General features: G+C 52.1%; 1 pseudogene; it reads left to right on the forward strand.

Moving 5' to 3' along the window:
• LOC125516853 (uncharacterized) overlaps nucleotides 1-21,833 on the forward strand; it is a 75,992-nt pseudogene extending 54,159 nt beyond the window's left edge.
• The last annotated feature ends 713 nt before the right edge of the window (nucleotides 21,834-22,546 follow it).

Raw genomic sequence — 22,546 nt, forward strand, 5'->3', positions numbered from 1 at the left:
GGACCAGGGCCCCTATAAATAGGATCAGCCACCCGCTAGACAGGGGGGAGGACGGACGGAGAAAAAGAGAGAGAGAGAGAGAGAAAGGTGACTGAGCTCCTCCCAGCAGTTCATCGCCCCAGCCAAGAGCAGACCCTCGCGAGGCTGTTCTTCCTTGTATCGTTCATCATCATCAGCCCAAGAGGCAATCCACCACACCACACACTGAAGTAGGGTATTACACCACAATGGTGGCCCGAACCAGTATAAACCCTGTGTCTCTTGTGTTGTTCTTTCCATAGTTTAGATCCTAGCAAGGCAGGGGGTGCAGGTAGGTAGGAGGCGAAATCTCCGCGCGCACCCCAGTGTTCGAACCTCAAGGGTCTGCCGGAACCCGAAATCCGACATTTAGGCAGGGGGTGCAGGTAGGTAGGAGGCGAAATCTCCGCGCGCACCCCAGTGTTCGAACCTCAAGGGTCTGCCGGAACCCGAAATCCGACGTTTGGCACGCCAGGTAGGGGTGCGCCGGGATTCGTCTTCAACCACCCGTTCTCCTCCGACCATCACGACCATGTCTGACGCTCGTCGGGCCCGCGCCGAGCGCCGGGCCGCGCTCGCTTCCCGCGTTGCCCAGACGGCCCCTGTCGGCGGGCGTCCTTGCCGTTTCCCGTCACCTGCCGTCAACGCCGCCACCGGCCCGGCGGGGGACGAGCGTCAAGCATCGTCCCAGCATCGTCCGTGCGGCAAGACGGCCGCACCGCAACTCCCTCGCTCACCCCAGCTGGTTCTTCGTCCCGCGCGCTCTGCGCGCCCATGGAGGCTCGAGCTGCACTCATCGCGGCGAACGAGCTCCTGCGCTACCGTCCCGTCGACGACGTCTACGAAGAATGGCTCGACCGCGTCACTGAGCTCGTCCGTGCCGCAGGGGGCTCTCCTGCGCCGTCCGTTCCGCTGCACCGCACCCCGCCCCGCGCGGGCAATGAAGCTCCGGCGGCGCCCCGTCCGCCTCCTCCTCAGGAAGGCGCCATGGCTCCAAGGCGTTTGGCCCCTAGGCGGGACCCGCTCCGTCAGGCGCCAGCACAGCAAGAGCAGAGATGTCAAGAAGTCCCTCGCCCGCAAGAAGCTGCTCGGGCGCTCCCTGCACCAGCACGTTGCGACCATGCTCTTGCCCCCGCGCGTCAAGACCCCGCGATGCTCCCAGCTGCAGCGCGTGGGGACATGCAAGACCAGGCTCCCCGTCACCCAAGGCCTCCCATGGCCACAGCAGGCTGCCGCGCCTTCACCGCCGAGCTACGCAGCGTCGCGTGGCCCGGCAAGTTCAAGCCAGACTTGCCTCCTTGCTACGACGGCACGGCTGACCCTGCGGAGTTCCTCCAGCTCTACGAGCTGGGCATCGAAGCTGCCAACGGAGACGAGAAGGTCATGGCGAACTGGTTCCCCATGGCACTCAAGGACGGGGCCCGCACCTGGCTCCTGAACCTGGCTCCAGGCACAATCTCCTCCTGGGACGAGATGCGCACCCGCTTCATCGTCAACTTCCAAGGCACTTGCGACCGGCCACCCGCCGTGAGCGACATGCGCCGCATCAAGCAGCAGCCCGGGGAGACCCTGCAGAAGTACATCCAGTGCTTCAACAACGCACGCCTCAAGATTCCCAAGGTGACTGAGGAGGCCATCATCTCGGCCTTCTCCGACGGTGTGCGCGACGTCAAGATGAAGGAGGAGCTGGCGATGCATGAAGACCTGTGCACTTCCTTGGAACTGTTCAACCTGGCAACCAAGTGCGCCAGGGCCGAGGAAGGGCGCCTCTCCCTCTCGAGCTGCCTGCCGTAGACCTAGAAGATAAGAAGCCCAAGGCCAAGGATGTGAAGCGCAAGGGGGCTGCCGTGCTCGCGGCAGAACCAGACACCAAGCGGGGGAGAGATCAGCCCGAACCTTCCAAGGGCAGCCGGTACTATGTGTACCACGACCTCCACACCCACAACACCAACGAATGTCAAGAGCTCCGAGCCATGCGAGAAGGAAGGATCGGTCGTCGCCCTGACCGTAGTGACCGGGGCTATGTTCGAGGAGGAGGAAGGAACGCAGGACGCTGGGAAGACCGTGGCCCGCGCCAAGGGTGGCGCGATCAACCTCGCGAGGATCGCTGGCAAGACCCGCCTCGCGAGGGAGGCTAGAGAGATCAGCCTCGCGAGGGAGACTGGAGGGATCAGCCTCGCGAGGATCGCCCACAAGGCAACGCAGGCCTCCCACCGCTGCCGCCGTAGCCAAGGAGAAACGAAGACCGCCACCAGGACGAGGGGGCTGGGGGCTTCCAGGAGCCGCGCGCGATCGCCTGCATCCTGGGCAGGGCACAAGCCCCAGCCTCTCAGCGCATCTTCAAGCAGTTCGCCCGCGAAGTGAACGCAGTCCTCCCCAGGCTCGAAGCCACGCGCCCTCTCAGGTGGTCGGCATGCGCCATCACGTTCAGCTTAGCAGATCAGCTCAAGTGTGCGGCTACAGCCAGAGTTCTCCCGATGCTTTGTTCCCCAATAATCAGCAACGTGGTGGTCACCAAGACCCTCATCGATGGCGGTGCAGGGCTCAACGTCCTGTCCGTGGAAACATTCAAAAACCTCCAAGTGCCCTACAGCCAGCTTCAGCCAACCAAGCCTTTCTCCAGTATCACTGATGGTTCCACGGTCCCGATTGGGCAGGTCCGCCTCCCTATCACCTTTGGGGCACGCGACAACTACCGCACCGAGCTCATCGACTTCGACGTCGCTCACATTCGCCTGCCGTACAACGCCATCCTTGGGTACCCAGCGCTGGCCAAGTTCATGGCCGTAACTCACCACGGCTACAACGTCCTCAAGATGCCAGGAAGCGGCGGAGTCATCACGGTGCCATGTGAAGAGAAGGACGCGGTGTGTTCCCTGGAACGAGCCTTTCAGGCCGCGTCACTGGAAGACCCGGATTGTGGAAGCAAGAGGCCTCCCGAGACAGCCCCTAAGAAGAAGAAGACATCGTCCGGCCCGACCACTCAGGAGGCAGGCCCCTCTGGGCCCGCGCCTGCCCAGGGGGAACCTCCTTCCATCGCATAGGAAAGCGCGCCCGACGCCCTCCTTAGGCAGGGCTCGGGGGCTCTCCCCTGGAGGGCCACCGACCTAGCTAGCGTCACGAGGGAGGCGCTTGGGCACCACATGGAGGCGTGTTTCGAAGCACGTTTCCCTCAAGAAGGAGCAAGGCAAGGAGATCCAGACCCTCAGGAGTTCATCAACAAGGCCATTCAGGAGCTGCAGGAGTCAAGAGTCATGAAAGGCGGCCGCCGCCTGCCAGCAGTGGCTCCCCATCCAGGCGAGGATGGTGGGATGCGCGTCTGCATCGACATACCAGGGCTCAACCGAGTCGCCTCTCTGGAGTTCCTCTGGCCCTCGCGAGTGGGGCGCTGCGGAGGCCCACCCCACAGCTACGTTCGCATGCCTTACGACTTGCCGAGCGCGGCTGACGCGTACCAGCGCCTCATGAGGGGCATCACGGAGGCACGAGAGGCCAGGCGTTCCGCTGCCCTGGCAGGGATGGAGATGGCCCGCGAGGAGCCGCCAGCGCCTCCGAAGCCTCCCGAGGCCCCTGGGCCTGGGGGCTCGTGAGGATCGGCTCCCGCAGCCCACCGAGCCTGCTACATCAACGCTCCTTTGTCCTCAACAACATCAGGTGACATCTTTTGAGTTTTATTTCCAGCTGGGAGCGCCCCCCCAGGGCTGCATTATTCCCAGGCCGCGTGGGTCCGTCCCTGCGGCGTGTATCCCTTCTTTATTCCATGTTGTTAGCTTACCTTGTTGGGGGCGCCCCTCGGGCTGCATGACCCCCCCAGTCGCTCGGGCCTGACCCAGTGATGTCCGCATTCCCAGCATTTATCTGAACGAATCCACTCCTTCGCGGCTAATGTGTTTTACCTAGTTGCCTGCTCAGCTGACGCCAACTAACGAAGCTGCTCCCAAATGGCACGACGCTTGCGCATGGGTCCGTCCCTGCAACGCCGACAAACCTGGATGGCTGAGCTCTGGCCGTGGCAACCCCGCATAGCGTCACCTCGTCAAGCCTTCAGTGCCTCACTACCCCTCGGAAGCAACCAACGGCTGATTGTCAATTGTCATGGCAACCCCTTGTTTTTTCTATGGTGGATCTGCAGGACCTCCTAAAGGAGCCGCGTCAGGCGAGGCCCTTGCGGTGTCTCCTTCGCTCTCGCCCACGCGAACCGCTTGCACGTTAAAGGGGGGGGGGTACCTGAGCATCGCGACTCAGGGCTCTTACTGACTCTCCAGCCCTCACCCTCTGGCCTTGACCACGGCATCGCGACCTGGCATACCAGCGATGGCTGAGACTCGCTCAAGGGCCGGGACCCGAGGACGTAGAGCAGAAAGGGGAGCAAAGGCAAGAGGGGAGAGACACACGAGGACCTCGCCGGGCAACCTCGCGCTTGCCGATGCACGGACCCGGCGACACACCAGAGAGCGGCCCCTGATCCTCGAGATAAGTCATCACCCGGTAGCGCCAGCTACCGTGGCACCATCCCTGCACCTAATGCCATCCTGTGTTAGCAACGCCACTCTCCTTTCTCACCAAATGACGGCTGCTTGGGCGCCAAAGGGGACCTCCTGAGCATCGCGACTCAGGGGCTCTTACCGGACCCCGGGTCGCTCACCTCCTGGCCTTGACCACGGCATCGCGACCTGGCATACCAGCGATGGCTGAAGCCGCCTTGGGACTGGGACCTGTCAGCGCAGAGCACCAAGCCCCCGTGAGGTTCGAAAGGGAGGACTGAGCTAAGACGGAATGAGCAACTAGCACAATTCTACAACAGGGGTTATATTGACAAAACAAGATCACAGGCACCTTACAAGCCCCCACGGGACGCGTTTTTGATTCCTCGCAGGGAACAGATCCTAAAGGGACACAAACTATGCGCGTCCCAGCAAAAGACGCCATCATCAATAGTGGGCCGTCAAGCACCGATGCCAACCCCATCCAGATCAGGGTCGGCGGCGGCCTGACGAGCCCGCCCTGCTCCAGGAGTGGCGCTGGCTCAGGGGCTCGTAGCTATCGTCGCTCGTCTCCGGAGTCGCGAAGAGCTCGCCGGAGTCGCTGGAACCTCCGACGCCTCCACCACCTGAGGAGCCGCCAAGGGGGCGGTTGGCGGGCCCAGTCCTCGTCGCGGTAGGGTCCTGGCCACCTTCCCCGGGGCAGCACTCCAGCCGGCGCCCGCTCGCATCGAAGACCTTGAAGAGCATCACCGAAGCACCATCGTAATCCAAGTGGACCGCGAAGACGCCTCTTACCCTGCAAACCCGGGCGATCTCTCTCCAGCCCCGAGTCATGTAGACCTCGCCCGGGGCAATGACCGCAACCTCTGCCTCGGTCGCGAGGGTGCTGCAGCCGGCGTGCTGCAGCCAGAGCTCCAGGGGCTCCCCCTGCGGGATGATGGAGGCGAAGAAGGGAGGAAGGCGGATCCAACACTGAAGAGGAATGGCCACGTGAAGCACGAACTCTCGGGAGGAGCCCTCAGCGTGGACCCCAGGGGGGACGACCCACACCTTCGTGACCCGCCGGTGCCGACGGTGGCGCCGCCCGTGGCGGTCAGCATCAACTCCTTCAGGGCCCTCGACGTGGGCGTACAATGGAAGCGGGAACCCCGGCGGTGCTCGCTCGCACAAAGGCCTCGACACCACCTGAAGGGCCCCCTCGTCCGAGCCACGGGGGGCGAGCCGTTTCTTCGGCGGGAGTGGGTCTGGTTCCTCTCGGGGAGCCTTTCCCTTCTCTGCTGTCGAGAACCGGCGGATCGGAGCCATCGCAGCAAGACGGAGCATGGATCGGGAAGAAGGAGAAGCAAGGAGGGATGGACTGGAAGGGCGCGCGCTGTTCCGTACTTATGGCCGGCGAAGGCCAACCGCCTACCTCCACAATCGCAAGTAATCATGACCCACTTTGCATGCAGGGACTTGTCCAATCCGTGCAGTTGCCAAGGCGCCATGGGGAAGTGGAGGCGCCCACGTCCAATCAACCGCCACGCGGCGCCCAAGGCCGCAGACTGTTAGGGCCCGCGGCGCTTCGCTCTTGCCCTTCCGCCTCCCTGCATGGCCAAGTCCGGGTGCGCCTTGGGCCCGGGGGCTATTGTCGGCGTTCTGGGAACGGGGGTCCCCAGACTTGCCTACCTGCAGCCTGCGGCGTGGCTCAAAGGGGGGCCCAGCGCGGCCCATCTTCACCAACACAAACCCAAGACCCTCGCGAGGGGCCAAGCCTCGCGGGGCGGACGACACGGAGCTTCCTCGGGCACGGCCTCGTCAGGCTGGCTCACGAGGAGGCGGAGAGATCAAGGCGGGGTACCTCACGAGGTGCCCGTGCCGCAAGCCATGACGACCGGGGGCGCCAGGCGGGTGCCAGCCCGCGCAGTGTCCTCCCTTCCTCTTTGGTGCAAAGGGGGCAAGCGCAGCCGCGGAGTACCAAGGCATTAGGCAAAGGTTGCCATTTCGGTGCAACGAGACCAAGACCAAGAGGACTACGAGATGGAGGTCACCGTGGAGCCCAAGATGGCGTCATCACCAGAGCTTTGCGCAGGCAAAGACTACTTTTGTCAGGGTAGCTAGTACTAGCTGTCCCCCTTCAAATTAGCCCGCCATTGTTGGCTCCCTTCCCGCTCAATATTTGGGAAGAGGACTAGTGCCCCTATAAATAGGATCAGCCACCCGCTAGATAGGGGGAGGACGGACAGAGAAAAAGAGAGAGAGAGAGAGAGAGAGAGAGAGAGAAAGGTGACTGAGCTCCTCCCAGCAGTTCATCGCCCCAGCCAAGAGCAGACCCTCGCGAGGCTGTTCTTCCTTGTATCGTTCATCATCATCAGCGCAAGAGGCAATCCACCACACCACACACTGGAGTAGGGTATTACACCGCAATGGTGGCCCGAACTAGTATAAACCCTCTGTCTCTTGTGTTGTTCTTTCCATAGTTTAGATCCTAGTAAGGCAGGGGGGTGCAGGTAGGTAGGAGGCGAAATCTCCGCGCGCACCCCAGTGTTCGAACCTCAAGGGTCTGCCGGAACCCGAAATCCGACATTTAGGCAGGGGGGTGCAGGTAGGTAGGAGGCGAAATCTCCGCGCGCACCCCAGTGTTCGAACCTCAAGGGTCTGCCGAAACCCGAAATCCGACAATAACCAAGCCGGCGAGTTGAGCCCCTTGGAGATTGAAACCTCAGCAATACCAATCCCAACTAGACGTAGGCTTTTACCTTCATCATATGGGGCCGAACTAGTATAAAAACTCTCTCATGTCCTTTGTCTCGATTAACCCCTTCAAGCTTCCTAGTGCGATGGCCCTACGACTAAGTCCTGGCTCTAGGACATCTACCGTGTCAACTCCACGACAGTTGGCGTCCACCGTGGGGCCAGCTCATGGTGGATTTGAGTTCTTGCAGGGCAACTTCGAAGGGCTCAAGGGATACGCTGTGGGCCGGATGACCAAGAGTCATCGCGGCAAGCTCTACATAGACGACGAAGGCTGGGGCCCTGATGCCGGCTCAATCGAGTACGGGTACCGGGTCCCCTTCGGCGGAATTCACGTCTTCATCGGTCGGATCGGCGAGTCAGGCCCTGAGCCGGACCTCCACACCGACCTCATCGAAACGGCTCAGCGCGCAAGGACCGCCCGTGTTCAATCTGTTGTGAAGCATGCCTTCGTGGGCTGCATCCACGATGGTGAATACTCTGAAGGATCGGTAATGGGCGGTGAGACGGCCATCTGTTCTGACACTGCATCGTCAATAGGTGAGACGGACTCTCTGTACCAGTTACAAGACGGCATGCTCGGGGGGTTGTTCCGATGGCAGCAGTATTCCGGACCCCTTTGAGCCGCCAAATTGGGCCGGAATCTTCATGGCGGGCGCATAGCCCAGACATAACTCTACCGCAGCGACAGCAGCAGCTACCGGGTCGGCTGCAGCCGGGTCAGGAGACCCCGCGCGCCCTCCGGCTCAAATTTTAATTGTCCTCATGGATAAGCTGACGACTCTGTTAGCCGCTGTGGTAGAGCCGGCGGATAAGGCCCAACACGACGCAGAGGTGGCACGCGTGCGCGAGGAGATGGTGCGAGCCAAGTAAAATCTAGCCACGGAGGAGACCCAGATGGTAGCAGAATGAGAAGCTTTGGATGCTCGCGCTCAACAGCTTCAAGCAGAAACTTTCCGGCTCTCGGTGGATCTTAATGCATCGAACGAGGTCATGAGGAGGAGGCATCAGAAAAGTCATTCACTTCTACCTCTGACGCTGGATCCGAGGTACCTGTTCCATACACCCGGGGCTGGGGGGAGCAACCCGCCGGAGGCAAACCAGGTCACGACACCTGGTGCACTAGTTCAGCCACGCGCCATGGAGCCACCTCGTATAAACGCAGCTCCTCCTCATTATGTGCCAACACCTCCAGGTCACTTCTCCAACCCTCTGGAAAACCTCATCGCAACGTTGGCTCGTTTGGCGGCTCTCCCAATGGAAGGCGACTCGCCAGCAGCAATTGAAACCCGGAGGGAAAGAGAACTACTTCAAACAGCTCTGGCCTAGCAGGATGCATACTCCTACAGTCGAGACAGGATCCATTCAACTCCTCGCCCAAGCTGGAGCCCGAGTTAAAGTAGGCACATGGAGTCTGTGGAGATGTCAAGTAATGCTCAGCGCCACAACCGGCCATATAGGCATGAGCCGGTGCGGGCTGGAGCCCTTAATTTAGCGGATCAAGAGAGGATTCGTCAAGAGGCAGAACGAGCGGCTCAAATGGCGGCAGAGCAGGCGGCTCATCAAACCTTTCCGGCTTATCCAGCAACCTCGGTTGATGCAGGAGTAGCCACAAGAACCGGAGGTGTGCCTTGCTTGGTGCCGGCCATACGCAATGAGCGGTTGCCAAAGGACTTCAAGGGGCCTCGTAAGGTGCCTAATTACACGGCTGACCTACAGCCGGGGGCTTGGATTGAGAGTTATGAGATGGCTATGGAACTATTGGAGGTTCGCGACGCTGCAATGGCCAAGTATTTTACTATGATGTTGGATGGAACAGCTCGTACTTGGTTAAAGGGATTGCCATCCAATTCTATCAGCTCATGGGCAGAGTTGAAAGCCCAGTTCATCCAGAACTTTAAGAACACGTGTAAGCAGCCTATGTCGATTGTGGACCTGACCAATTGTAAGCAAGAGGATGGTGAATCCACAACCCATTGGGTGCGCCGGGTCAAAGAGATAATACATTCATCTGATAAGATGGATGCCGGCTCAGCAGTTTTAATGTTGGAGAAAAATTGCCGTTTTGAACCTCTAAAGCAGAAGCTGGGGCGGCTCAAACGTGACTGTAATGACATGGGAACATTGATGGCGGCTCTCGTCAAGTATGTTGATTCTGACACCACCAAGGACCCGGTGTCTGACGAAGAAAAGGCAACAAAGGGAAAGAAGAACGACAACGGCAAGGGTCACCGGCATAACCCGGCAAATCAGGGAGGTAATAAACGTAAGGCTGATGACTTTATTGCTAATACTAATGCGCAGGGTGGTAATCAACGGCGCAAGGGCAGACAACCCCCTCGGTCGGGCGGGTCAGGCCCCACCCTGGAGCAGTTGTTGAATGAACCTTGTCCAAAGCACGACACCCGGGAGAAACCATCCACTCACCTGTGGAAAGATTGCACGATCATGAAGGCATTTAAAAATTCAAATACGTTTGATGGGGGTCACGGCCCAGGTGGCGGTTCAGGTGGAGGCGGCTTTCAGGGCCCGGGAGCCGGCTCAGGCGGAGGAGGTTTTCACGGTCAAGGTTATCCTGGTCACCAAGGAGGATATAATCAGCAACCCGGCCAGGGTAATTAGCAGCAGCAATCCGGTTATCAGAGCAACCCGAAGCAGCTGAGTAGTGGGAAATATCATGTATTTACCACCAGCTTATGTAAGAGGGACCAGAAGCTTCACAAGAGAGCCGTCAATGCTGTTGAGCCGGCGGTTCCACGTTATCTACATTTGTCAGAGCAGCCTATTGTGTGGAGCAGAGAGGATCACCCACCCCGGTTTGATAACCCGGGTCACTTGGCTTTGGTAGTGGCACCTCAGGTTGGTGGATAAAAGTTTACTAAGGTACTCATGGATGGAGGTAGCAACATCAACATCCTCTACTATGAGACGTTCCGCCGGATGGGATTGACTGATAAAAATCTTAAATAGTCCAACACTGTTTTTCGTGGTGTGGTACCTATGTATTTGCAGCTCAAGATGCCGGGTCATAAGGGTACCATTACAGTACATGGGAGTAGGAAGATTGCCTTGGAGTGTGAAGAAGGTGATGATGCCTATGCAGAATCCGTCTGTGCAACAGAGGAGTTAAAGTTTTACAAAGATCATGTTGACCTGGCGGACATGACGTCATTAAAGAAACCCACAACAGAGCATGAGTCGGTGTTGAAATTCAAATCAGCTAATGACACTAAGATGGTTGACTTTGTGCCTGGCGACTCATCCAAACAGTTCATCATCAGCGCAAACTTGGATCCAAAATAGGAAAGCACGCTCATTGAGTTCATCCGTGAGAACCGGGACATCTTTGCATGGAAACCTTCAGACATGCCGGGTGTCCCGAGGGAACTCACTGAGCACACTCTTAATATTGATCCAAAGTTCAAACCTGTCAGACAGTTTCTCCGATGGTTCAATGAAGAAAGGTGCAAGGCCATTGGAGAAGAGGTGGCCCGGCTCTTAGCAGCCGGGTTCATTGTGGAGGTCTTTCACCCAGAGTGGTTAGCTAACCCAGTGCTTGTACTAAAAAAGAATGGCACCTCGCGTATATGTGTGGATTACACCGACCTAAATAAAGCTTGTCCGGCTGATCCTTTTGCTCTCCCTCGTATTGATCAGATCATTGATGCTACTGCGGGTTGCGCACGTTTGAGTTTCTTGGATGCTTATTCCGGTTATCATCAGATTAAGATGGCAATCAAAGATCAGGAGAAGAAAGCTTTTATTACTCCCTTTGGATCTTTCTGCTATGTGTCTATGCCTTTTGGGCTTAAGAGTGCCCAGGCGACTTACCAGCGGTATGTGCAGAATTGTCTTCATGATCAGATTGGGCGTAATGTTCATGCTTATGTGGATGACATAGTGGTGAAATCCAGGAAAGAGGAAACCTTGATCAGAGATCTGAAAGAGACTTTTGATAATCTTCGGGTCTACAAGATGATGCTTAACCCGGCCAAGTGTGTTTTTGGAGTCCCAGCCGGTAAGCTTTTGGGTTTTTTGGTGTCCAACTGAGGCATTGAAGCTAACCCGGAGAAAATCAAGGCAATTACATCCCTAGCCAAACCAACATGCATCAATGATGTCTAGCGGCTGGCGGGTCGAGTTGCTACTTTGAGCCGGTTCATAAGCCGGTTAGGGGAAAAGGCAATGCCTCTGTATCAGATGATGAAGAAAACAGATGCTTTTGTTTGGAGCGATGCCGCGAACGCCGCTTTTCAGGATCTAAAGACACAGCTTGCTGAGCCGCCAGTCCTGGCTGCTCCAATTAAGAAAGAGGCGCTATTGTTATACGTGGCTGCCAACTCACGAGCTGTTAGAGTGGCTATTGTGGTAGGCGCAAGGAGGCTGTCAAAGAGCATCCAGTTCAACGGCCGGTTTATTACGTCAGTGAAGTGCTAATTGAATCTAAGCAACGATGTCCACATTGACAGAAGCTTGTATATGGGGTGTTCATGGCAAGCCGGAAGCTTAAGCATTACTTTCAGGGACATCCAATCACTGTGGTTAGCTCTGCTCCTTTGGGAGACATTATTCAAAAAAGAGAAGCCACTGGGCGAGTCACCAAGTGGGCAATTGAGCTTGGGTCTCATGGGTTGAAGTATGTTCCACGTACTGCAATTAAATCTCAAGCCCTGGTTGACTTTATCAATGACTAGACAAAGATGCAGATGCCAGAAGAGAAGCCAGACAACACGTATTGGACTATTCATTTTGATGGGTCCAGGCAGTTGGAAGGCTCGGGGGCTGGAGTCGTGCTAACTTCCCCACGAGGTGACAATTTTTGTTATGTGTTATGGTTGATGTTTCCTTGCACTAAAAACGCAGCAGAGTATGAAGCCTTGCTCCATGGTCTTCGAGTGGCAAAAGAGATGAGCTTGATCCGGGTCAGATGTCTTGGCGACTCGGATCTAGTGGCTCAACAGGTATCTGGCAAGTGGGATTCCAAGGACCCTCTCATGGCGGCTTATCCCCGAGAGGTTGATGCTGTTGCAGGACATTTTAAAGGTTATTAGGTGGAGCACATTGACCGTCGAAAGAACGAAGTAGCTGATGCTTTAAGCCGGTTGGGGTCTCAGCATAAGTCGGTGCCACCTAACACCTTTTTGGATGTTTTGCATAACCCCTCTGCCAAGTTGCCCACAGAAGAAGATTTAGCTATTCCTGACCCGGAGGCACAGTTGGTAGCGGCTCTTCATGTCATCCCAGATTGGATGGTACCTTTCTTGGCTTACATGACCCGAGGAGAGTTGCCAGCGGATGATACCCTGGCTCGACAGATAACCCGGCGATCTAAGTCCATGACGATTTCAGATGGAGAGTTATATCATCGCAGTGTTTCCGGAGCATTTCAGCGGTGTGTTTCCCCCGAAGAAGGTCAAGAAATCCTTTGTGAGATCCATGAAGGCGATTGTGGTCCTCACGCCAGGTCAAAATCTTTAGTGGCCAAGGCGTTTCGTCATGGTTTTTACTGGTTGACGGCTCACGCTGATGCAGAAGATCTGGTCAGTAGATGTGATGGATGTCAAAAATTTGCACGACGAGCGCATTTCAGATGGAGAGCTCTGGATGATTCCAATCACTTGGCCGTTTGCGGTCTGGGGGCTTGACATGGTGGGACCTTTCAAAAGGTCTAAGGATAAAAAGACACATCTCCTGGTGGCAGTTGATAAATTCACCAAGTGGGTTGAGGCGGAGCCTGTGAGTAAATGTGACGCAGCCACGGCGGTTCAGTTCATGAAAAAAGTGATATTCCGTTTCGGTTTTCCACACAGTATTATCACTGACAATGGCACTAATCTGTCCTAAGGGGCTATGGAAGAGTTTTGTCAATGAGAACACATCCGGCTTGATGTTTCTTCTGTAGCTCATCCTCAATCCAATGGTCAAGCTGAGAGAGCCAATCGGGAAATTTTGAAAGGGCTCAAACCCCGGCTTATGGTTCCTTTATAGTGAATGCCGGGTTGTTGGGTAGAGGAATTACCCTCAGTGTTATGGAGTATCAACACTACGCCCAATAGGTCTACGGGTTACACACCTTTCTTCATGGTTTATGGAGCAGAAGCAGTATTGCCTAGTGACATCCGTCATGACTCGCCCCCTGTGGCGGCTTATGTTGAAGCTAATAATGAACAAGCCAGACAGGATGCACTTGACTTGTTGGATGAATAAAGAGACTTAGCAGCAGCCCGATCAGCAATTTATCAACAGGACCTGCGTCGTTATCACAGCCGCCGGGTTAAGTCCAGGACTTTCCAGGAAGGCGACTTGGTGCTTAGGCTCATCCAGGATCTGTCAGATGCACACAAGTTATCCCCGCCTTGGGAAGGACCTTTTGTGGTCAGTAAGAACTTAAACAACAGGTCATATTACCTCATTGACGTTCGAGAGCACAAAGACTCACATAAGTCGGAGGAAGAGACCCGCCGGCCGTGGAACATTGCTCAACTTCGGCCATACTACACCTGAGCCACCTGCTCTCATCATGTACATACGTTCACATTGTATATACCATGATAAGCAATAAAGTAAGACCATCGGTCTCTTTTATTTTCAAAGACTATGTTTTTTCTCATTTTCAAAAGACTATTAAGGAGCTGATCATATTTGAATCAAGTCTAACCTTTTTTGCTCCGGCTTATGATCGTATCCGAATCTAGCTGCAAATCTCATGGTCACTTGGGGGCTTCCTGTTCAAACATAGGTCGTATTTGAACCAAAGAGAACATAGCTGTTGTAACCCTCTTGATCGGCTCAAGGCCAAAACTCACTTGGGGGCTTCTTGATCGTATCCGAATCATAGCTTAACCCCTTTTGAGTCTGACTTGGATCGTATTCGAATCAGGGTCGTTAAAAACCTCTCAAGGTCATTTGGGGGCTTCCTGTTCAAACATAGGTCGTATTCGAACCAAAGAGAACATAGCTGTCGATACCCTCTTGATCGGCACAACGCCAAAGCCACTGGGGGCTATATGGTCGTATTGAACCTTAGCTTAACCCCTTTGGTCCAGTTTACTGATCGTATTCGAATCAGAAACCCCCACCTTTTTGAATACATGATTAAATTATTTTTATCTATTGTTTGCTTTTCTGTTTCAATGCTACTGGGCTTCTTTCCTCTTCACCGGCTCGACTATTTGACAGCATAACCACCCGGGTCATTCACACCGGCGGCTGACGGATCAAAAGGTACATCCTACCAAGCTATAGTAATCATTGAGTATTCAAAAAAGCATAAAGGTTGAGTTATCAAATTCATCACCCGGGTTATTTAAACAGGCGATCTAAACATCAAAAGGAACAAGGTATGGTTATTACTTATGCGCACTTACCTGCTGCGTTAACTAAAGAGTTACTTTTAAAGCCCTTGTCATTTATTTATATTTGTCTCTGGTTCTTATTGAGGTAAATATATTGGCTATAAATTAGGTGTTTAAACCCATTTGATTTTAAACCGCCAAGCCAGTCTTTTCTTTACACGAACAGAGTTCAAGCATTGCAGAGACAAACATTAAACGATGCATGCATTGGCATCTGGAAACACAGATTCACATAGAAGTATTTTATGCGCGATGGCATAAGCAAACATGCGGTGTTTTAACAGCTAAGTTATTACAAGGCTTTATAAGCCCATGAAGATGATCATTGTCCCTCCCTCGCCGGTTCACCGCCTTCTGTTTGCTGGAAGTTGGGTTTTGACCAGTCAAAGCCATTCACGGCGACGAATTCGGCTTCGTCGTCAATCAGGCCGGCCGGGTCAACCTCCGGAGCAAATGTATCTTCTCTCACTGGTGGGATCAAGTCTGTTACTTTGTATGAGGGAGTGGCCATCTTCTTCTTCTCACTATCAAAACCCGGCTGGTATTTATCAACATTGGTATCATCTCCAAGGCTAGTCGCCTGAGGCCGGACTCTGCGTACACAAGCCATGAAGTCATCCTGATCAAAGGGAGACCCGTCCTCTTTCACGGTGGGATAGCCTCTTGCTACGTCTGCCGGGTCTAGATCTGGCACCCAAGCCTTGGAGCGGCTTAGGGAAGTCAAGGCTCCGGCTCATGCACAGGAGCGTTTTACTTCTTGGAACCTGGCAGGAAGGATGGAAAGCTTTTTCAGGACGTCGCTGAGCCGGTTGGGTCCTTGGTTAGCAGGAGAGATGGTGGCCAGAGCCCGTTGTGCGCCGATATACAATTGTTCAACTAAAGTATATACTGCCTTCAGTTTAATCAACGGGTCTTGGCTCAGATTCTTGCTTTGAGGACCTGCATAAATTTTTACACGCAAAGTCAGTTAATGGCTTATACTCCGGTTTGGCAAAAAATACACAAAAGATCAAGTCAGACAACTTACCAAAGATAGCAGCTACCATCTGAGACACCCGCCCCTTTAACCCGTTCAGCTCTGTTGAAATCTCTTTCAGAGCTGTTTCCGCCGTCTCAGCTCATTGGGTCAGAAGTGTTTTTTCCTTTTCCCAAGTTTTCTCCTTGGCAGCAAAGCTGGTCTTCAAATTTTCTGTTGCAGAGAGGCTTATTTGCAGTTTGGAGTTAGAAGATTTGATTTCTGTCTCCTGACTTGCTAGCCGGGTCTTTGCGTCAGTCAATTGAGAGTTCAACTCAGACAAGGCATTCTGTAAAACATTCAGATGAGCCAAGACTTGGTTTCAAATTCAAATTCAAAATTCAAGTCTCAAACACTTTACAAACAAACCACTTGTAAAGTACTTGACACTTGGGGGCTAATGTATGCCAAATCAGATTTCTACGACTCTACAAAAATATTTAAAGTCCCAAGTACCTTACAAAGTAACAGCACTTGGCACTTGGGGGCTAATGTATGCAGTTCAGCAAGTTTATCAAGGTTAAACTGGAGCATTAAGTACTTTAAAGACGGTCTTAACAACAATTTTTAAGTACCGATTCACTTATGATCAAAGTGAACCGGTTCTTGGGGACTACAGGTGAAGCTTTGTTTTTATCATTGATTCAGACGTAAAAGCTTCGGCCTATATTTTACAGTCTACAGGTTATTCTGTTTCTCTCATAATCTGAAGACTTGGGGGCTGAAGGAATACTAGTAAACCGGAAAAAAACGTACCTCATACTTCAACTGAAGCTGCTTGACCATCTCAATCTCAGACTCGCGACTGGAGTGTACATGACTGAGATAGCCGGATAAAATGTCATTGGCATTGAGACGGTCACAGTTGGCAACGTCAAAGCGAACCTTCTGCCTCTCCAATGCCTCTTGCTTTGCTGTGCACCGAGCCAGCACCGTTAGGTTCCCCGGCTCAACAAAGCGGCTCCCAGTAATTTGAACATCTTGAGCAAGTGGAGACGGCGGGTCGGTTGAGCTTGACGGTCCAGCTGTAGAAGGATTCACAGTGGCTTCGTCAAAAGACGGCTCCGGAGGATTTGCTTCATTGACAATAGGCGGTGTCGTGGAATTGTCACGGCAGATGTCCTCATGAAAGGACTTAGTCGTGGAGCCATCGCTACGGGTTAGCATGAAGGGGTTAAACCAGACAAGGGGACACGAGAGTTTTATACTAGTTCGGCCCCTTCGATGAAGGTAAAAGCCTACGTCTAGTTGTGATTGGTATTGCTGGGGTTTCGAAGGCCAGGGAGCGAATCCGCTTTGTCTGGCTTCGAGTTGTTGTTCTCTATCCCTGAACCGCCGCCGGGTTACCCCTTTATATACTCAGGAGGACCCCGGCCGGTCTACAGAGTCCCGAGGCTGGCTCATACAAGTGTCCGCCTCGATCTCTTCTTTCTTATCTTACAATGCAAGTTTATACAATCATGGCGGTTTACTATCATGGGCCCTAAATCGCCTGCGGGCTCTGGGCCTCTAAGCTTCATCCGTAAAGCGCCATCTTCTGGGTTTCCTTGGGCTTCAGTATAGCTGAAGGTGAACCGGCCCCTCCTGGGCGGTTTACCCTCAGAGGTTATATCCTCAACATTAGGCCCCAGATTGATTTGAACCTGTTCATGTCAGTCTTCAATTCTTGAATTTCTAGCAATTCTCGTAAACCGCCATATTGTCTTCTCCCTGTGAACTTTGGTGAATCGCCATGACGTCATCTTCTGTTACTGTAGTAAATCATTGTGACATCATCCCTGTATAAAATTTTTTATAAAGATTCCCTTCTCTTTAATTAATTCCCGAAGATCGAGGCGACAGCTGCATCCTCTTTTGCCGCTTCCGACTCGTCGATTTTCGCGCCTGCTGTTTTCCCCCACTTCCTTATAAATAAAACCGGGGCGCCTTCCATTTCCCCCCTTTCCAAACCGCATCGTCTTCCTCCTCGCGGCCCGAAGACCTCGAGTATCTCCGCTGCTGCCGTCGTTGATCTTCCAGTCCGCACCAACCAGGCCGCTGCATCACCCTGTTCGTACCAGATCTCTGAAGATACTCCGCCGCTGCGTGTCCCTGGTACATACTCCTTCCCGTTATGTGTTGAATCTGTATTAGGGTTTCGAAGATTCTTCGGTGTTCGTCAGTGTTCATCGGCCCTTCCTCTGCTTCTCCTTTAGCATCATACTGAATCTAGATAAACCTGATAATTTCCTCTTGCGGCCGGATCTGTAGCTTTAATCTGCCGTACTACAGCATCTTATTGTTTTTGTATAAATCCTTATCTGAATCTTCTCTGTTCTGTTTAACACCATTGTACAGCTCAGAAAAATTTGTCTCTTGAACAACGGTAGATCCAACATTATATCACCATCTTGTGAAACTTGTTTCCGCAACACTTAACAAATTTTCAGTTCGGGGTTCTGCCTCCAAAAGGCGGTTTATCCTTTAGTGTTGATAATCCGTCGTATGTCATTAGCCCTCTCTTAAACCGCCATCTAGACTTTGAACAGCCATGCCCGGTTCACTTCATACGTATACCTTGAATTGCCGGTTTAACATTTGTCAAACACATACGAACCGCCAATCGTAAACCATCCATTTTCCTTTTACAGACTTTGTAAGATGACGAAGCAATTTGCTGCTTGCAACTGGGTTCCGTCTCGGATCACAGAAACGCAAATCAATGAATATGTCACCACCAGCGCTTTAGCTTCAAAAAATGTCCTCCATTGGCGAGTTCTTGGCCCTGAGTGCCCCCCTGAACCTGAAGATCGAGAAGTGATTGTATTCATGCAACATTTAGCTCGAGGTTTCAGTCCTCCCGGATCAAAAAATTTCCGGGATGTTCTTGCCAGGCTCCAACTTCATCCTCAAGATATTGGACCAAATTCTGTGTCCAACATATCCAATTTCCAAGTATTCTGCGAGGTTTATCTGCAAGAAGAACCAACTGTCGACCTCTTTCTAGATCTCTTTCATTTAAACCGCCGGACGGAATTTTCTGATGGACCTAATACTGAACTTGCCGGTGTGTCGATTCAAAAGAGGAAAGAGGTTGAATTTCCTCACGCCAAACTTCACAGCCATCCAAAAGACTGGAACCACACCTGGTTCTACTGTCAGAATACTGCCCCTGCTGAAGAGAATCCTTTACCGGGCTACCGTCCGCACCGGCTCAGCAATAATCACCCTTTACCTCAGAGATTACCTGCCAAAGACCGACAAGCTTATGCATCTCAACTCGCCAAACTCCAGGCTCTCCTTGCCAACGGTTTAACTGGTGTTGATCTCGTCCGTTGCTGGATTTCATGGTGCATTCTCCCTTTAAGCCGCCGGCCCGGATTGATGTTTGAATATACCGGCAACACCAATGATCCACAACGGTTTAATGAAATAGAACTGACTGACGATGAAGTCAGTGAAAGTGTGAAGAAAATACTTGATGAACCGCTCGCCGCATGTACTCAAATTGGTCTGCGTCCTTTTTATGCCTCCAACAAACCGCCAGTGGTAAAGATTTTAACATTGTACCTTTCCTGATCCTTCTCTGCTTTGACACTGCTATAATAATCCTTTTGTGCAATCCCATAGGCCAGTAGCTCCTTTTGGAAAAGGAAAACTCAAGACAAAGTAGCTAAGGCTCCTCATGGTAAGACCAAGGTCATCAAGAGAGCTACTAAAAAGAAAACTGCTGAGTCTTCAGAACCGCCAGAAGATGTTGATGACTCGGCTAAAGAGGTAAAGTTTGACTCCCTTGACTTCTATCCATATATTTTACTGATAATGATTACTCCCAGGATGATGCGGAAGCCAGCCATGCAGATCATGTTGAGGTAATTAGTCTTTCTGACCCAGAACTTGTGCCGATTCAACGATTTCGCCGTGCAGTTCGGAAAGTGAAATGCTCTCACCCTGTTGCTCATTTGGATCAAAAACTTTCTTTGAAGACACAGCAAACCGAAGGGCATCGCACAACCCGGCACAGTGGTCAATAGGTCACTTCTTCCGGTTTACCTCATACCCCAAGCCGGAAACGTCGTCCAGAGGTTGCTTGTTCTCCTGAAAAACGTTATCTCTTGAAAGGTTTCTTCCGATGCCCTCTCAATTCATCTGATTCAATTTATCAGGCATCTTCTAATTCATCTGGCGGTTCATCAACCACTCAGCTGCCTCCACTGAAAACCGTCCCTGGGTAAGCGTGCAGTCTTCCCTTCTCTTTCATAACTCGGTTAACCATGCTAATCCTTGTTTTAATATTAGTGCTAAAGCTCGTTTGAGTAAGAAGGCCAAGACCAGTTCCCAAGGTTGTCAGAATCGCGATTTTGAATCGGATCGGAGCTCCGGTGGTAGGATCGCAAATCGTAGGATCTTCACTATCAGGATCGTAGAAACGTAGATTCTATGAACTAAAGTCGTAGAATCAGAGGGGTTAGTTTGGATCGTAAAGTCGTAGAATCGTATAACAAAATCGCGATTCTGACAACCCTGCCAGTGCCCCTACCAGTGAAGTTGAACCGAAGAAAGCTCCTGAAAATCCTGATCAAAATCTTGATAATCTCATGGATGATTTTGTCCCGCCAGAGCCAACCGTCAATGCTGATCCGCTGGAAGCTGATCCGGCCATACATGAGGATACCTCAAGTCCACATGCTATACCTGCAAGTCTGGTTGCTGATCCACTGAAGTCAAGTGCTAATCCGCCAAGCCCAGCCAAAGACGATGACGTTATTATTACTGGCACTGCTTATACCGCTCCGGGCGATCCAGTTATCTTGGCAAAACATACCGCCAAGGATGAGTTTATTTCAATGGGCAAGAAGAAGACTGAAACTGATATGTCAAAATATGCTAATCTTTCTGCCCAGGATCTTCATTCCGGATTCTTGAACCGGCTTTATACAAGGCGAGACAATGAGGCTGACTTGGTAAATCTGATGAAGGAACGTTATGAGGTAAACATTTTCCTCCTTATCTTTGTATTTTCACTGCCTTGTATCATGTAGCCCCCAAGGGTCGGTTTAGCTTGTAAAAACAAAACGGGACTTTGAATTTTCAAACTGCACATTGTTGACTTTTAAGTTTTTTGCACAAACACACATTAGCCCCCAAGTGCCAGGATTGAAACTTGTATGAATCCTTGGGACTTTGAATAAGCAGTAAGAAAGAATTAATCCGCATTAGCCCCCAAGTGCCAGGATTGAAACTTGTATGAATCCTCGGGACTTTGAATAAGCAGTAAGAAAGAAACAACCCGCATTAGCCCCTAGGTGCCAAGTGTAGAACCAGTTGTATGCTTGGGACTTTTGATAAAATATTGAAATGCTCCTCTTGATTTTGGCAGGCTGACATAAACCATCAACGGACGCAGATTGCTGATCTTCAAGAGAGTATCAAATCTCATCAAGAAGAATCTTATAAAGCCAAAGATGAACTTCGAGCTGCTTTAACTTCCATAGAACGACTGAAGGAAGAATTCAAGACAGAACGTGCCAACTGGGACACTGAGAAGGGTACATTGCTAAAACGGGCTGAAGATGCCGAATCTGCTCTTAAACCGGTGGCAGAAGAGCTTTTTGGGTTAAAGCGTCAAGTGAACGCCATGACTTCCGCAGTATTTGGTAAGTACTCCTAGCAAGGCATCTGAAATATCCATCTTGTAAGGTGCCGGTTGAAATATAAAATTCTTAAACCGTTGCAGGTAGCCGCATTACTCATCTGGGCTCAGATGTACGGATGAAGCTGAAAGCAGCATATACTCTCCAGGAACAACTATACACCGGTGCTCAACGGGTTATCTGCGCAGCATCCTATGACAATCCGGCCCCAACACTGATCAAGGATACTCTGACAAGGCTATCCATGGTACCAGCACAGCTAGAAGAGGTGAAGCGATCTGCTGCCAGGGCCGGCGCTTTGTTGGCACTTACCCGAGCCAAAGCATGGATAGCTGATTTGGATCCGGTTGACCTTGCCAAAGGCTTTCCAAGCACACAAGAAAACGGGGCAGATTTTGATGATGCAGCCCTTAAAAGAGTGACAAGGGATGCTAACTTGACTGTTCACCGGTCTTATTATGATGCCAACAACAAACGGGTTAACCTGTCATCCCGGAGGCGCAAAATCTTATTCCAGGAATCCGTAAGCACACTTATGCCCCTGACATTGATCCGTCAGAACTTATCAGTGAAGAAGCTATCTTTCAGGCCTTAACCCGGATTGATTGGACCACTACAAACTTCCAGCCGCTAGGTGGGGAGGAGGAGGCTGAGCCGACACCAGATGACCCATCAACTTCGCATCAACATGGTAATGAAACTTGATCCGGCAATCATAGTCATGCTCGATAAACCTTGTTCTTCTGGAAACACCATATTTTGGGCCTTCAAGCGCCTTGTAATAGGCTAGTAAAAATACTTTGATCCGTTGCCATCGTGCACTGGGATACACCTTGCTTTGATTTGTCATGTGAATTTCAGTACTGGCTTATGTATTTTTACAATATTATGCAATCCCTGTGTCTGCATAAGGAAAATCTGTCCAGGTGGTTTACCACCGGACGGGTCAAAATACCCAACACAACTTGGTAAGCAACTATGGTTGCAGCAATAATAAATCATACCTGTGATACAAAACATTACTATCGGTTTACCAATTGTGATTTGAAGAAGGGTGAAAACCCAACCTCCACCGTGCCATGTTAGTATATATATGATATAGAGCCGGGTTGTGACGAACACCGGTCGATGGCTGGAGACAAAGTGTCAAAGCGAGACCGGTTTTGAAGGATGTCGGGTTACCTTTAATTGTATGCCTTAACAGAAGATCCGTAAGCCATACCGGGTTAAAAAACTCCGGTTTAACATAGACCTTACGAAAAACAAAAACTTGGCAAAAAAGCAAACAAAAACCATGGTCGAGGCTTT

The sequence above is a fragment of the Triticum urartu genome, chromosome 6A (assembly GCF_056163025.1).
Source record: "Triticum urartu cultivar PI428250 chromosome 6A, HENAU_Tu73, whole genome shotgun sequence".
Lineage (NCBI taxonomy): Eukaryota > Viridiplantae > Streptophyta > Magnoliopsida > Poales > Poaceae > Triticum > Triticum urartu.